The sequence below is a fragment of the Ambystoma mexicanum genome, chromosome 1p (assembly GCF_040938575.1).
Source record: "Ambystoma mexicanum isolate Mex_15411 chromosome 1p, UKY_AmexF1_1, whole genome shotgun sequence".
In the NCBI taxonomy this organism is placed as follows: Eukaryota; Metazoa; Chordata; class Amphibia; order Caudata; family Ambystomatidae; genus Ambystoma; species Ambystoma mexicanum.
In genome coordinates, this window is record NC_090921.1 from 1397044400 (window position 1) to 1397054631 (window position 10232).

At 43.4% G+C, this 10232-nt stretch overlaps 1 long non-coding RNA gene across 1 annotated transcript; it reads left to right on the forward strand.

The window, feature by feature from the left end:
* Positions 1–2753: 2753 nt before the first annotated feature.
* LOC138578710 (uncharacterized) lies at positions 2754–9568 on the forward strand. The gene is made up of 3 exons (XR_011303997.1): positions 2754–2818; positions 7200–7334; positions 9458–9568. It is a non-coding gene; the product is annotated as an uncharacterized lncRNA (long non-coding RNA).
* Positions 9569–10232: the final 664 nt, after the last annotated feature.

Here is a 10232-nt window from a genome sequence, read left to right on the forward strand (position 1 = left end):
TGATCGCTGTTCTTCGTTGGTGTGATCTGCAGGTTGGTGATTGTCGGCATCAGGTTGTTTGAGACCCAGATGTAATCCAGTGTTTTCTTTAATCCCATGTTCATCCACGTAATTTGCGGTGGAGTATCACCCGGGACATTGCCGTTTAACATGGTGCAATCTCTGGCTTCCATAGCCTCCTGCCATCTTACTCTTTTAGAAGAGTCCTTAAGATCTTTATTGCGGCGATGATTGGTGTCCAAATGGTTTCCATTGAACCAAGATGTATTTAAATCACTGCACACAATTATCCACAGATTGTAAAGATTCCTTAGGTTTGTGTCAATTATTGTTGTTATTGATTGGATAAAAACTCCTGTCGAGATTTTTGCAGGGTTCCAATATACATTGACTAGCAAAAGATGTTGAAATGAACTGGAATCTTTTCTAGGTTCGCTGGTTTTTCTTATGAGTAATGTTGACTGTACATGACCATTAGGATTTGATGTGTCCGCCACTTCCCAACCTGTTCCTATTTTTATCATTGTCAATAATCCTGAAGACGGACGTTCTCTCGCATTTTTGCTTGCAGGATTTATTAGTATGTGGTAACCGTCTTTTACGGGAAGCTGGCGCATCCAGGTCTCTTGCAAGCATATTATAAGGTTATCCTGGAGGTCCACTGGAAATTTATTATATAAATGGCCGAATCCTCTGGTATTCCATGAAATCAGGGTGTTGACAACATCTTAATGCGGTAAGCCCAGGGCCAAAGGGACGGAAGACTCAGACTTTGGTTGTGGGGTGATCAATAACCTAGTTATAATAACACAGTGACATCATAACATCACCAGAAGTATGCCATAATTTCCAGGTCCAAGCATGTTTGGACCCAGCAGTCCTTTCACAGCAGTCAAAGGGCTCTCAATATGACCCATTCTTGCCCATAGTACTGTATTCAGACTTTATTTGCCAGTATCAATGTCTCTGGTTAACCAATGTTTAGGTGGAATACTGGCCTAAAACAATGTCAGCAAGCAGGGGTGTTGCTAGGTCTGGAAAAGATCTAGGGCTACGCTACTGTCGGTACTGTCAGGACGTGATCAGTCTAGCCTGTGTTGGATTTGTATTTTCTGGAGTTAAGTGTTTTCTGGGTAGGGGCTGTTTGACTGGAATTTGTTGTGGATACATGGGTGTGGTAGCTACTGCCAATGGTGGTTGGTGATGGATTTCGGGATCATTGCCACTTCAAGATATTTGCTGTTGACTGTCGCTGATGAATGTCCTACATTAAGGGCCTACTCCTTCTCTATGCTGCACCATTTTGGGGGAAATCACCTACTGTACCTCCGAATATACTGTTCAATGGCGTTAGATCTGTTCATTATTCATAGAGCAGGTGCATTGCCTGCCCCAGGCTCTGCAGGGTGAATGCAAGTGTGTAGGATGACATTCAATTGGAGTTGGTGGTTAAGGAGTTTATGGGACAATCATGTACACCCTGAGGTTGTGCTGGCTACCTAATCCAAACTTTGCTGGTCCTATGCCCTCCAGAACACTGTGTAGACTATGCTACTCACAGTATCCTAACAAGGTATCCTTTGCAGATGCTCCACTGTCCATGCTTCAGTAGCTGCTGTACGCTTAAAGCAGTGGGGATTCTGGCTTTCAAGTAATTTCTCCTTTTCTTGAGGTCCTTGCTGTCCCGTTGCACTGTCCCCACGCCTGCCATATTGTCCCGTATCTCGCTCCCTAAGGCATTTTTCCTCCGGTGGGTGGAATTGCTGTTTTATGACCCATTGCGTTCTTTGGCGTGGGCCACTACCAGCTCTGCAAGCACAGTGAGCTCTGGCTCAGTGAATATCGGCTTTGTGAGCTGTGTTTCCACGCAGTGCCTTTGGATTTGACTCCTTGCATGCTTTTCTGTGTTTCAATTTTGGATTTGGATGGCACCTACAAAGCAGTGATTTCAAGGGGATTGGATTTTCAAAGATGCCCGATGCGCAGCTTCCTTTTTGCTTTCTGATGCTATTTCTGCTTGGCGGAATTACCATTGAATGATTCTTCCACTCTTCCGGCAGGAACAGTAATTCAGCCAACAAGTGACAAATTTACTGATGAGAAATTATTGTTGGAGCTAATTCCACCAGATGTCGTGGTGGTATATGGTAAATCTGCCCGGCGGAATTAGTGCCATCTTTACTGTCATAATCAGCCCTATAAGTGTATTTATTTGTTGCCAGGTGGTGAAATCTACGGAAGCGGTTGAAATACTGATACCACGATCCTGTAGGGAAAGCTTCATTTATTTATGTATTTGATTTACCACTTTGTCACCTCAGGCCAACCTAACCCCATAGTTTGTATGTTTTTATGAATAAAGATCATTGTACCTTAGACCTTCAAATTATCTGGTGGCACAACGGCAGGGACACATCATACTCACAGATGCCCTGCGTCAGTAACTTAAGTAAAATACGTAATTATTATGTTACGCAGTGTTAAAATGCATGGCTGAATGCAATGATGTCCAGCTGCTTTGACAATGTGTATACACTGAATCTGGCCCCTGTGAATTAGACAGGTCACAAGCAACTACTTTTTCAGGCGAAGATTCTGTACATTTGACAAGATATCATGAAACTATTGATGGGAAACTTGAAAGCTCCTTTCAGTTTGGCTAATTGTACTCTCTACTTTTCAGAATATTGATTTATGTGCCCCGGAGCATGCTGCAAACAGGAGACAAATGAAAGAGAAGGGGGATGGTAGTGAATATAACAGAGCAATTTTACAAACCCCCAAAGAGAAACCTAAAGAAAAAAGAAAAGATGCCAAGGTAGTCCCTGTTTACTAATATCCAAGCCTGCTGGGGATCTCATTTCAACCATATTTTCTAATTCTTTGACCACAATTCCTGTAATATTTCTCTTTCTCAAACACTGCGCAGGATTAAATGTATTACGTGGAAGGCACATTCTGTTGCACACTACGTAGGCCACACATCTTAATGCGGTAAGCCCAGGGCCAAAGGGACGGAGGACTCAGACTTTGGTTGTGGGGTGATCAATAACCTAGTTATAATAACACAGTGACATCATAACATCACCAGAAGTATGCCATAATTTCCAGGTCCAAGCATGTTTGCACCCAGCAGTCCTTTCACAGCAGTCAAAGGGCTCTCAATATGACCCATTCTTGCCCATAGAACTGTATTCAGACTTTATTTGCCAGTATCAATGCCTCTGGTTAACCAAGGTTTAGGTGGAATACAGGCCAAAAACAATGTCAGCAAGCAGGGGTGTTGCTAGGTCTGGAAAAGATCTGGGGCTACACTACTGTCGGTACTGTCAGGACCTGATCTGTCTAGCATTTGTTGGATTTGTGTTTTCTGGAGTGAAGTGTTTTCTGGGTAGGGGCTGTTTGACTGGAATTTGTTGTGGATACATGGGTGTGGTAGCTACTGCAATTGGTGGTTGGTGATGGATTTCGGGATCATTGCCACTTCAAGATATTTCCTGTTGACTGTCGCTGATGAATGTCCTACATTAAGGGCCTACTACTTCTCTATGAATGACCATTTTGGGGGAAATCACCTACTGTACCTCCGAATATACTGTTCAATGGCGTTAGATCTGTTCATTATTCATAGAGCAGGTGCATTGCCTGCCCGAGGCTCTGCAGGGTGAATGCAAGTGTGTAGGATGACATTCAATTGGAGTTGGTGGTTAAGGAGTTTATGGGACAATCATGTACTTCCTGAGGTTGTGCTGGCTACCTAATCTAAAATTTCCTGGTCCTATGCCCTCCAGGACACTGTGTGGACTATGCTACTCACAGTCTCCTAACAAGGTATCCTTTGAAGATGCTCCACTGTCCATGCTTCAGTAGCTGCTGTACGCTTAAAGCAGTGGGGATTCTGGCTTTCAAGTAATTTCTCCTTTTCTTGAGGTCCTTGCTGTCCCGTTGCACTGTGCCCACGCCTGCCATATTGTCCCGTATCTCGCTCCCTAAGGCATTTTTCCTCTGGTGGGTGGAATTCCTGTTTTCTGACCCATTGCGTTCTTTGGCGTGGGCCACTACCAGCTCTGCAAGCACAGTGAGCTCTGGCTCAGTGAATATCGGCTTTGTGAGCTGTGTTTCCACGCAGTGCCTTTGGATTTGACTCCTTGCATGCTTTTCTGTGTTTCAATTTTGGATTTGGATGGCACCTACAAAGCAGTGATTTCAAGGGGATTTTGGATTTTGAAAGATGCTCGACGCGCAGCTTCCTTTTTGCTTTCTGATGCTATTTCTGCTTGCCGGAATTACCATTGAATGATTCTTCCACTCTTCCGGCAGTAACAGTAATTCAGCCAACAAGTGACAAATTTATTGATGAGAAATTATTGTTGGAGCTAATTCCGCCAGATGTCGTGGTGGAGTATGGTAAAAATGCCCGGTGGAATTAGGGCCATCTTTACTGTCATAATCAGCCCTATAAGTGTATTTATTTGTTGCCAGGTGGTGAAATCTACGGAAGCGGTTGAAATACTGATACCACGATCCTGTAGGGAAAACTTCATTTATTTATTTATTTGATTTACCACTTTGTCACCTCAGGCAAACCTAACCCCATAGTTTGTATGTTTTTATGAATAAAGATCATTGTACCTTAGACCTTCAAATTATCTGGTGGCACAACGACAGGGACACATCATACTCACAGATGCCCTGTGTCAGTAACTTACATAAAATACGTAATTTTTATGTTACGCAGTGTTAAAATGCATGGCTGAATGCAATGATGTCCAGCTGCTTTGACAATGTGTATACACTGAATCTGGCCCCTGTGAATTAGACAGGTCACAAGCAACTACTTTTTCAGGAGAATATTCTGTACATTTGAGAAGATATCATGAAACTATTGATGAGAAACTTGAAAGCTCCTTTCAGTTTGGCTAATTGCACTCTCTACTTTTTAGAATATTGATTTATGTGCCCCGGAGCATGCTGCAAACAGGAGACAAATGAAAAAGAAAAGGGATGGTATTGAATACAATAGAGCAATTTTACAAACCCCCAAAGAGAAACCTAAAGAAAAAAGAAAAGATGCCGAGGTAGTCCCAGTTTGCTAATATTCAAGCCTGCTGAGGATCCCATTTCAACCATATTTTCTAATTCTTTGACCACAATTCCTGTAATATTTCTCTTTCTCAAACACTGCGCAGGATTAAATCTATTATGTGGAAGGCACATTCTGTTGCACACTCCGTAGGCCACACATCCTAATGTGGTAAGCCCAGGGCCAAAGGGACGGAGGACTCAGACTTTGGTTGTGGGGTGATCAATAACCTAGTTATAATAACACAGTGACATCATAACATCACCAGAAGTATGCCATAATTTCCAGGTCCAAGCATGTTTGCACCCAGCAGTCCTTTCACAGCAGTCAAAGGGCTCTCAATATGACCCATTCTTGCCCATAGTACTGTATTCAGACTTTATTTGCCAGTATCAATGTCTCTGGTTAACCAATGTTTAGGTGGAATACTGGCCTAAAACAATGTCAGCAAGCAGGGGTGTTGCTAGGTCTGGAAAAGATCTAAGGCTACCCTACTGTCGGTACTGTCAGGACGTGATCTGTCTAGCAGGTGTTGGATTTGTATTTTCTGGAGTTAAGTGTTTTCTGGGTAGGGGCTGTTTGACTGGAATTTGTTGTGGATACATGGGGGTGGTAGCTACTGCCAATGGTGGTTGGTGATGGATTTCGGGATCATTGCCACTTCAAGATATTTGCTGTTGACTGTCGCTGATGAATGTCCTACATTAAGGGCCTACTACTTCTCTATGATGGACCATTTTGGGGGAAATCACCTACTGTACCTCCGAATATACTGTTCAATGGCGTTAGATCTGTTCATTATTCATAGAGCAGGTGCATTGCCTGCCCAGGCTCCGCAGGGTGAATGCAAGTGTGTAGGATGACATTCAATTGGAGTTGGTGGTTAAGGAGTTTATGGGACAATCATGTACTCCCTGAGGTTGTGCTGGCTACCTAATCCAAACTTTGCTGGTCCTATGCCCTCCAGAACACTGTGTAGACTATGCTACTCACAGTATCCTAACAAGGTATCCTTTGCAGATGCTCCACTGTCCATGCTTCAGTAGCTGCTGTACGCTTAAAGCAGTGGGGATTCTGGCTTTCAAGTAATTTCTCCTTTTCTTGAGGTCCTTGCTGTCCCGTTGCACTGTCCTCACGCCTGCCATATTGTCCCGTATCTCGCTCCCTAAGGCATTTTTCCTCCGGTGGGTGGAATTGCTGTTTTCTGACCCACTGCGTTCTTTGGCGTGGGCCACTAGCAGCTCTGCAAGCACAGTGAGCTCTGGCTCAGTGAATATCGGCTTTGTGAGCTGTGTTTCCATGCAGTGCCTTTGGATTTGACTCCTTGCATGCTTTTCTGTGTTTCAATTTTGGATTTGGATGGCACCTACAAAGCAGTGATTTCAAGGGGATTGATCTTCAAAGATGCTCGACGCGCAGCTTCCTTTTCGCTTTCTGATGCTATTTCTGCCTGGTGGAATTACCATTGAATGATTCTTCCACTCTTCCGGCAGTAACAGTAATTCAGCTAACAAGTGCTGAATTTACTGATGAGAAATGATTGTTGGAGCTAATTCCGCCAGATGTCATGGTGGTGTATGGTAAAAATGCCTTGCGGAATTAGTGCCATCTTTACTGTCATAATCAGCCCTATAAGTGTATTTATTTGTTGCCAGGTGGTGAAATCTACGGAAGCGGTTGAAATACTGATACCACGATCCTGTAGGGAAAACTTCATTTATTTATGTATTTGATTTACCACTTTGTCACCTCAGGCCAACCTAACCCCATAGTTTGTATGTTTTTGTGAATAAAGATCATTGTACCTTAGACCTTCAAATTATCTGGTGGCACAACGACAAGGACACATCATACTCACAGATGCCCTGTGTCAGTAACTTAAGTAAAATACGTAATTTTTATGTTACGCAGTGTTAAAATGCATGGCTGAATGCAATGATGTCCAGCTGCTTTGACAATGTGTATACACTGAATCTGGCCCTTGTGAATTAGACAGGTCACAAGCAACTACTTTTTCAGGCGAGAATTCTGTACCTTTGACACAACATCATGAAACTATTGATGAGAAACTTGAAAGCTCCTTTCAGTTTGGCTAATTGTACTCTCTACTTTTCAGAATATTGACTTATGTGCCCCAGAGCATGCTGCAAGCAGGAGACAAATGAAAGAGAAAGGGGATGGTATTGAATACAACAGAGCAATTTTACAAACCCCCAAAGAGAAACCTAAAGAAAAAAGAAAAGATGCCAAGGTAGTCCCTGTTTACTAATATCCAAGCCTGCTGAGGATCTCATTTCAACCATATTTTCTAATTCTTTGACCACAATTCCTGTAATATTTCTCTTTCTCAAACACTGCGCAGGATTAAATGTATTACGTGGAAGGCACATTCTGTTGCACACTCCGTAGGCCACACATCTTAAGGCGGTAAGCCCAGGGCCAAAGGGACGGAGGACTCAGACTTTGGTTGTGGGGTGATCAATAACCTAGTTATAATAACACAGTGACATCATAACATCACCAGAAGTATGCCATAATGTCCAGGTCCAAGCATGTTTGCACCCAGCAGTCCTTTCACAGCAGTCAAAGGGCTCTCATTATGACACATTCTTGCCCATAGTACTGTATTCAGACTTTATTTGCCAGTATCAATGTCTCTGGTTAACCAAGGTTTAGGTGGAATACAGGCCAAAAACAATGTCAGCAAGCAGGGGTGTTGCTAGGTCTGGAAAAGATCTGGGGCTACGCTACTGTCGGTACTGTCAGGATGTGATCTGTCTAGCATTTGTTGGATTTGTGTTTTCTGGAGTTAAGTGTTTTCTGGGTAGGGGCTGTTTGACTGGAATTTGTTGTGGATACATGGGTGTGGTAGCTACTGCAATTGGTGGTTGGTGATGGATTTCGGGATCATTGCCACTTCAAGATATTTGCTGTTGAATGTCGCTGATGAATGTCCTACATTAAGGGCCTACTACTTCTCTATGAATGACCATTTGGGGGAAATCACCTACTGTACCTCCGAATATACTGTTCAATGGCGTTAGATCTGTTCATTATTCATAGAGCAGGTGCATTGCCTGCCCGAGGCTCTGCAGGGTGAATGCAAGTGTGTAGGATGACATTCAATTGGAGTTGGTGGTTAAGGAGTTTATGGGACAATCATGTACTCCCTGAGGTTGTGCTGGCTACCTAATCTAAACCTTCCTGGTCCTATGCCCACCAGGACACTGTGTGGACTATGCTACTCACAGTCTCCTAACAAGGTATCCTTTGCAGATGCTCCACTGTCCATGCTTCAGTAGCTGCTGTACGCTTAAAGCAGTGGGGATTCTGGCTTTCAAGTAATTTCTCCTTTTCTTGAGGTCCTTGCTGTCCCGTTGCACTGTCCTCACGCCTGCCATATTGTCCCGTATCTCGCTCCCTAAGGCATTTTTCCTCCGGTGGGTGGAATTGCTGTTTTCTGACCCATTGCGTTCTTTGGCGTGGGCCACTACCAGCTCTGCAAGCACAGTGAGCTCTGGCTCAGTGAATATCGGCTTTGTGAGCTGTGTTTCCATGCAGTGCCTTTGGATTTGACTCCTTGCATGCTTTTCTGTGTTTCAATTTTGGATTTGGATGGCACCTACAAAGCAGTGATTTCAAGGGGATTGGATTTTCAAAGATGCTCGACGCGCAGCTTCCTTTTCGCTTTCTGATGCTATTTCTGCCTGGCGGAATTACCATTGAATGATTCTTCCACTCTTCCGGCAGTAACAGTAATTCAGCTAACAAGTGCTGAATTTACTGATGAGAAATGATTGTTGGAGCTAATTCCGCCAGATGTCATGGTGGTGTATGGTAAAAATGCCTTGCGGAATTAGTGCCATCTTTACTGTCATAATCAGCCCTATAAGTGTATTTATTTGTTGCCAGGTGGTGAAATCTACGGAAGCGGTTGAAATACTGATACCACGATCCTGTAGGGAAAACTTCATTTATTTATGTATTTGATTTACCACTTTGTCACCTCAGGCCAACCTAACCCCATAGTTTGTATGTTTTTGTGAATAAAGATCATTGTACCCTTAGACCTTTAAATTATCTGGTGGCACTACGACAGGGACACATCATACTCACTGATGCCCTGTGTCAGTAACTTCAGTAAAATACGTAATTTTTATGTTAAGCAGTGTTAAAATGCATGGCTGAATGCAACGATGTCCAGCTGATTTGACAATGTGTATACACTGAATCTGGCCCCTGTGAATTAGACAAGTCACAAGCAACTACTTTTTCAGGCGAAGATTCTGTACATTTGACAAGATATCATGAAACTATTGATGGGAAACTTGAAAGCTCCTTTCAGTTTGGCTAATTGTACTGTCTACTTTTCAGAATATTGATTTATGTGCCCCGGAGCATGCTGCAAACAGGAGACAAATGAAAGAGAAGGGGGATGGTATTGAATACAACAGAGCAATTTCACCAACCCCCAAGGAGAAACATAAACACGAACGGAAAAATGCCAAGGTAGTCCCTGTTTACTCATATCCAAGCCTGTTGAGGATCTCAGTTCAACCATATGTTCTAATTCCTTGACGACAATTCCTGTAATATTTCTCTTTCTCAAACACTGCGCAGGATTAAATGTATTACATGGAAGGCACATTCTGTTGCACACTCCGTAGGCCACACATCTTAATGCGGTAAGCCTAGGGCCAGAGGCAGGGAGGACTCAGACTTTGGCTGTGGGGTGATCAACAACCTAGTTATAACAACACAATTACATCATAACATCACCAGAAGTATGCCATAATTTCCATGTCCAAGCATGTTGAACCCGGCAGTACTTTCCCAGCAGGCAAAGGGCTCTCAGGACTGAGTCCTGTAATATGACCCATTCTTGCCCATAGTATTTTATCCAGACTTTATTTGCCAGTATCAATGTCTCTGGTTCACCAAGCTTTAGGTAGAATACAGGCCAAAAACAATGTCAGCAAGCAGGGGTGTTGCTAGGTCTGGAAAAGATCTGGGGTTATGCTACTGTCGGTTGTGTCGGGACGTAATATGTCTAGCATTTGTTGGTGTTTTTGGGGTGGCGGCGGTTTGACTGGAATCTGTTGTAGATACATGGGTGTGGTGGCTACTGCCAATGGTGGTTGGTGATGGA